This window comes from Macrobrachium rosenbergii, chromosome 57 (assembly GCF_040412425.1).
Source record: "Macrobrachium rosenbergii isolate ZJJX-2024 chromosome 57, ASM4041242v1, whole genome shotgun sequence".
NCBI classification, from domain to species: Eukaryota; Metazoa; Arthropoda; class Malacostraca; order Decapoda; family Palaemonidae; genus Macrobrachium; species Macrobrachium rosenbergii.
This window is the reverse complement of record NC_089797.1, coordinates 2,587,749-2,595,000: the sequence shown is the minus strand read 5'-3', so window position 1 is coordinate 2,595,000 and position 7,252 is coordinate 2,587,749.

The following is a 7,252-nucleotide window of genomic DNA, read 5'->3' as shown; positions in this document are numbered from 1 at the left end:
CCACACAATATACGAAAGAGATTCCAAGAACTCTCTTGGCACTCTGTCCCGGGTGCCAGTCAAGAGCAGGAAGTGCCACCGAGTTTGTGAAAAGGATGCTGTTTGGGAAAGTTCATATTTGGGTGTTTTTTGAGGCGAGTGGATGCATACATACATTCTGAACTCATCATATTCATTTTGCCACATCATTCGTGTTATTTGAAGCAAAGAAATGGAATAAAGAAAATGACAAGAGAACTTGATATTTGAAATCTCAGTTTCCTAACTCCAACTAGTCCTCTTCACATAATTTTCCCAAATATTCTACGTCATTTGCGCTTTCTTTCACAAATACTGAAAACGATTAAGAATATTACTGAAATACCTGGATAAAAAAAAAAAAAAAAAAATCGCCGAAGTTTCTTCGGCGCAAGCTAGTTTTCTGTACAGCTGCTACAGCGTATAACCAAGGCCACTCTATCTTTCGCTGGTCTCGGTATAATGCTGTACGAGCCGCGGCCCATGAAACTTTAACCACGTTCCGGTGGTGGCCAGAAGTAAGATTATGGCTAACTTTAACCTTAAATATAATAAAAACTACTGAGGCTAGAGGGCTGCAATTTGTTATGGTTGATGATTGGAGGGTGGATGACCAACATATCAATTTGCAGCCCTCTGGTTTCAGTAGTTTTTAAGATGTGAGGGCGGACAGAAAAAGTGCGGAAGGACAGACAAAAATTCCGGGAAATTTGACAACTGGCAAAAAATATTTTTTATGGAGAGATGAATTCAGGAATTTCAGGATTGTCTTGAAAAACACATTCTTAGAATGTCCTGAAAGCTTAAAAATTTAGCTGCGTTCCAAAAATTGTAGTTCACGTTGTCTGGAAAGTTAGCTTAAAAAAAAAAGTACTCATGGTAGCATGAGTCTTGAAATGGAGAAACAAATCCACAGTTATGTACATGTACTACATATATTTAAAGATGAATCTGTACAGAGGGCTTTTGGGAATCTGTTCGATTCCTCTTTTTCAAGGAATCTAATAGATTCCCGAAAGCTCTCTGTACAGATTTATCTTTAAATATATATGTACACATACATAACTGTGGATTTGTTTCTCCATTATTATTATTATTATTATTATTATTATTATTATTATTATTATTATTATTATTATTATTATTATTATTATTATTATTATTATTATTATTGAGAAGATGAACCCTATTCGTATGGAACAAGCCCACCAAAGGGGCCATTGACTTGAAATTCAAGCTACCAAAAAATATAACTATTATTATTATTATTATTATTATTATTATTATTATTATTATTATTATTATTATTATTATTATTATTATTCTGAAGATGAACCCTATTCGTATGGAACAAGCCCACCACAGGGGCCACTGACTTGAAATTCAAGCTTCCAAAGAATATTATTATTATTATTATTATTATTATTATTATTATTATTATTATTATTATTATTATTATTATTATTATTATTATTAAGCATTATAAGATTATTATTATTATTATTAAATTACGGAACATAAGAGATCACTTAAATACTAAAAGAGAGAAAAAGAGAAAAACCAAATTAACAAAATAATAAATAATTAAATAAAAATGTGAGTCAGTTTTTGACATAACAAGAATTGTTTCAGGGAATCAACACAACTCTCATTTTATTTCAATAAATTTAACTTTCTGGAAGCACAAATAAAAAAAAAAAAATAATACAGAAACGACAAATGAAGTAAGAACTCCAACACTGAAAGAGATTTTATCTTTTCCTCTTTTTTTTTTTTTATCTTTCGGCGCAACATAAAATCTGACTGACCCTGAAGAGAAGAAATTCGAAATAAAAGTGCGAACGGACGAATGGAATCCCCATTTGCAAAAATAGAAGGAACGGATAAAAAAATGCCTAGATTAAGGGTTTTTCTAGAACAGGATTGACCTTATTCCCCCGCCTCGTGCAATTTTGTGAAATCTTTCAGGTAAAAGATGAGGTGAAATGCAGAAACATCTTTATTCATGAACTGAATAAAAAGATTAAAACATTATATTTCATAACCCTGTAAAACCTCAGAGTTGCAACCAAGAAATTAAAAAAAGGGAATCCGTAACTTTTCGTAAAAAGAATTATCAGATTTGTTAACAGATTTTTAATTCGTGTCAGTGTTTGAAAAGTTACGTAAAATTCACAGGCAGGATAAGCTGTTATGCAATGCAAAGCTTTATTACTTAAGCTTTATATGATAGATGTTATTTGATCTCTTTAACTTTTTGTCTTTTGAGTTTTTATTGCATTTTGATAACCAATGTATTTTCTTATTTTTCTACGCAATCATTCTTCTCTTGTATATGAGGCGCTTGTGCTGATGAATAAGTTAAGCACTGATGTCTAAAACTAATGATTTTTATTGGGTGATTAAAGCGAAACCTCAGGAGAAGTTTATCAAATGAATAAAATATTTTTATTTTGTGAAATTGAAGGAATTAAGTATTGCAATCTAAAACCAGTGATTTTAATGGCGCATTCAAGCAACAGTCTCAAGGAACAAATCATTAGGGGTTTTGAAAGCCCAGATAACAATCGTAGTAGACTCCGCAATAGACGAAGGCCGCCGAAATTGGTAAAAAAAAAAAAAGAGTAAAAATTGTGCCGAAGCTTCTTCGGTGCAATCGAGTTTTCCGTACAGCGTATAATCAAGACCACCGAAAACAGACCTATCTTTCGGTGGTCTCGGTATAATGCTGCATAAGCCGAGGCCCATGAAACTTTAACCACGGCCCGGTGGTGGCCTATCCTGTTTCGTTGCCAGAAGCACGATTATGGCTAACTTTAACCTTAAATATAATGAAAACTATTGAGGTTAGAGGGCTGCAATTTGATAGGTTAGATGATTGGAGGGTGGATGATCAACATACCAATTTGCAGCCCTCAAACCTCAGTAGTTTTTAAGATGTGAGAGCGGGCAGAAAAAGTGCGGACAGATAAAAGTGCGGACAGACAAAGTGCGGACAGATAAAAGTGCGAACAGAAAAAGTGCGGACGGACAGACAAAACCAGCACAATAATTTTCCATTTTACAGAAACTCATACAGATTTGTCTCAATCTCTTTGAAGCATTACAAAGCCCTTTACTAAAAGACAAAATTGATATATTTATGACACTGGATAGACAGGGCTAATTAAGCCTTCCAATTAGCCTAATTATATGCGAAAAAGACTTATGCTAATTTGCATACACGTCATTACCATATATTAATTGATTGATGTATGCTTTTATGAATCACTATTCGTCGTCCTCATTCGCATGAAGAAAAGATAGACTTAGATGAACCGTTTTGGAAACATGTGAGAGAGAGAGAGAGAGAGAGAGAGAGAGAGAGAGAGAGAGATTCTCTGTGGAGAAACAGAGTCTACATACAAAGTGTGTGTTTGTGTGCGTATGTGTGTATGCATGACAGAATTAGAATCAGTAGACAAAATATGTGAGTGTTTGTGTGTGCGTGAGAGAGAGAGAGAGAGAGAGAGAGAGAGAGAGAGAGAGAGAGAGAGAGAGAGAGAGAGATTCCTTATGGAGTTACAGAGTTGACATACGAAATGTGTGCGTTTGTGTGCGTATGTGTGTATGTGAGACAGAATCGATAGACGAAATGTGAGTGTTTGTGTGTGCGTGAGAGAGAGAGAGAGAGAGAGAGAGAGAGAGAGAGAGAGAGAGAGAGAGAGAGAGAGAGAGAGAGTGAGCGAGTGATTCCCTGCTGAGAAACAGAGTCGACAGACAAAGTGTGAGTGTGTGTGCATGCTCGTGTGCGGGCGCGTAAGAGAAAGAGAGAGAGAGAGAGAGAGAGAGAGAGAGAGAGAGAGAGAGAGAGAGAGAAGCCTCGGGTCAAAACTGAATCACACGGCGTAACGGGAGAACGAGTTCAAGCCGTGAAGAGTCGAATGGAAAATTACGGAAAAACTTTCTGCATGAAAGGAACTTTTGCCAGATTGCTTCGCGTCAGCCAGCGCAGATGGGAGGTATTCCACGGTTGCTGCCTCTATGAAGAAAATTGTGCTCTGCGTTTGGTGCTGATCAACTTGTATTTTGATCTATTTTTATTATCCTTTTTTAGCTTTCTGTAAAAGTGAACTATTTTTGCCGGCTTTGTCTGTCCGTCCGCTTTCTATTCTGTCCGCACTTTTTCTGTCCGCCCTCAGATCTTAAGAACTACTGAGGTTATAGGGTTGCAAATTGGCATGTTGATCATCCACCCTCCAATCATCAAACGTACCAAATTGCAGCCCTCTAGCCTCAGTAGTTTTTATTTTATCTAAGGTTAAAGCTAGCCTTAATCTTACTTCTGGCAACGCTATTGGATATGCAACATCGGGCCATGGTTAAAGTTTCATGGGCCGCGGCTCATACAGCATTATACCGAGACCACCGAAAGATAGACCTACTTTCGGTGGCCTTGATTATACGCTGTAGCGGCTGTACAGAAAACTCGATTGCGCCGAAGAAACTTTGGCGCATTTTTTACTCGTTTTGGGTTGGCGCCGAGTTTTTTCAGTTTGGAAATGCAGAATGCAACTGATACCTGTGTGAAATCTGAGGGTTTCATATATATATATATATATATATATATATATATATATATATATATATATATATATATATATATATATATATATATATATTCATCAGAGAGAGAGAGAGACACATATATATATATATATATATATAGAGATATATATATATATATTCTGAGAGAGAGAGAGAAAGCAAATAATTTTAGACAGGTATTATATCCTACTTTGGAAAGTAAACAAATTTGTAAGGTTTTGAAAAAAATTGAATTTTTTTTTCAAGAGTGGTGGCCTTTATATTTAAATGGCCCATAATATGAACGCACTCAAGAAAGGTTCAAAAACTGTTTTAATATTTTTATTAAAGTATTTTGAAAATTAAGATTAAAAACAATTAAGATTCATAGATTTTGATTTTGTTTAAGTTTTTCCATCAAACGGTTCCTTAAAAATATTTTTTTTTCTATGCTATAGAATTGATAGCAAATTTTCGGTCGTTAACTAATTAAGGTAATTACTCTTCAACAATGGTTATAACTTCTAACAAGTGTCTGTGATATTCTATCATATTGTATTTAAAAAATGCAAGGATAGCATAACTGGTAGAGTGGCAAATTCCATAACCATATGCACATTTTGAACAGTAAGTTACGTATTGTTAGCGATTTATTTGCAAGTGTTTATCTTAACTATTGTCCACGTAATTCGCGAATATAAGTACTGATAGAAATGTATAAACATATTCGCATGCCGACCCACTCTTCATCCATTGTTCTTGAAAGCTCCTGCGAAGACAATCCGCCAAATAAATCAGAAGGCACGGAAGGGCCGAGAATACACAGGAATGTCTTCTGAAGACACATCAAAAACCTCACAAAATAATCACTAAAGACGTGAAGCCAGGAGATGACCCAACTTTCCAGGTGAATGAGGAGGAAAGAGACCTTCTTTGTTTGGTCCTCCTGACGTCAGGAGGAGAAGCTGCAGTTGCGAGAATTCCGCCGGTCCGAATTCGAAAGGAAAATTGCCCCGTCGAGTTTCGTGTTTCGGCTTCAGGGAGCGAATGTCAAAACGCGCGCAGTCAGGCGTAGATTGAAAAACGGGTGGGCGGATCTAAAGATACAGAAGTTATGTTTTGGGGCTGTAGTGATCCTGACAACAACTTAAGCTGTGAAAGTATTATGAGATAATTGAAATCACGATGATATTTTACGTTAAAAAAGATGTTTTTTGAAAGATTGGGTTATACTCATTCTAATGAGAATTCAGATTATGAATATATAATGAGATAATTGGAATAAAAATTATATTTTACAAATTTTTTTTGGAAAGATTGGGGTTATAGTGATTCTGACAATAATTCAAGCTTTAAATGTATAATGAAATAATTAGAATAACAATAAGATTTTACAATGAAAAGTCATGTTTCTAACAAATTGTGGTTATGGTCATTCTAATAACAACTCAAGTTATAAATGCTAAATGAGATAATTTAAAAAACATTGAGATTTTACTAAAAACGACATATAATATTTTTGAAAAGTTTCTCTGCCAAGTATGACCGACGTTTGGGCAGAAAGTTTCAGTCTCTCTCTCTCTCTCTCTCTCTCTCTCTCTCTCTCTCTCTCTCTCTCTCTCCCCATAAATTCACGATAAACTCTACAGTACGAAGGAAAACACCCGAAAGAATTTAAACCAGGGTAGGAAAACTTCACGAGCAATACACAAACACGAACACTGAAAGAAGCGCTGAAATATTCAATGTCTGGCAAAGGTGAGGAACACCACCCTTTCATGTCTCTCTCTCTTCTCTTCCTCTTCTCTTCCTCCCCTCTTTCTCCACGGCGAAGCCACAAGGGGAAACGCGAAGGGTGCTTGAAGAGTGCTTGTCGAAGGGCCTCTTCAGGATTTTCTAAGCTAGCGGAGTCAACAGGACATGCGGAGGGTCCTCTGGACCTTTTTTCTGATTTTTTTTTTCTTTCCTTTTTCTTCAGCCTCTGGGTAAGAGCAGGTTACCAGGCTGCGTGTTTCTATAGCGAGAGGAATTGTAGTCTTTTGTGTTCTTTGCGTGTGTTTAGGCAGGGCGTCTAAGAGCTGTTAGGAAAATATATATATAAAAAAACATGAAAGGAAGTTTGTAAGAGATATATATACAGCCGCGATAGTGTTGTGTTAAAGTGAATTCAGTATAGAATTTAGGCTAAAGGCTAAGCACTGGGACCTACGAGGTCATTCAGCGTTGAAACGGGAATTGACAGTAAAAGGTTTGAAAGGTGTAACAGGAGGGAATCAATTGTTAGGAGAGGGTGGAATTTAAGATGGGAGAAAGAGAATATGAAAGGAGGTAAAATAAAATGAACGAAAGGGGTTGCAGCTAGGGGCCGAAGGCACGCTGCAAAGAACCTTAAGTAATGCCTACAGTGCACCACATAAGGTGTACTGACGGCACTGTCCCCCTACCGGGAGGATAATGTACTGTAGAAGAGTAAAGGAATCTGATAAGTTGTGATATGAACCATTTTATCACCAAAGAAAATCAGTGAATTCTTGCATTCCTACTTATACATCAAGAGAGAGAGAGAGAGAGAGAGAGAGAGAGAGAGAGAGAGAGAGAGAGCCTGTCAAAAAAAAAATATATAAAATGCACCGAAGTTTCTTCGGCACAATCGGGTTTCTGTACAGCC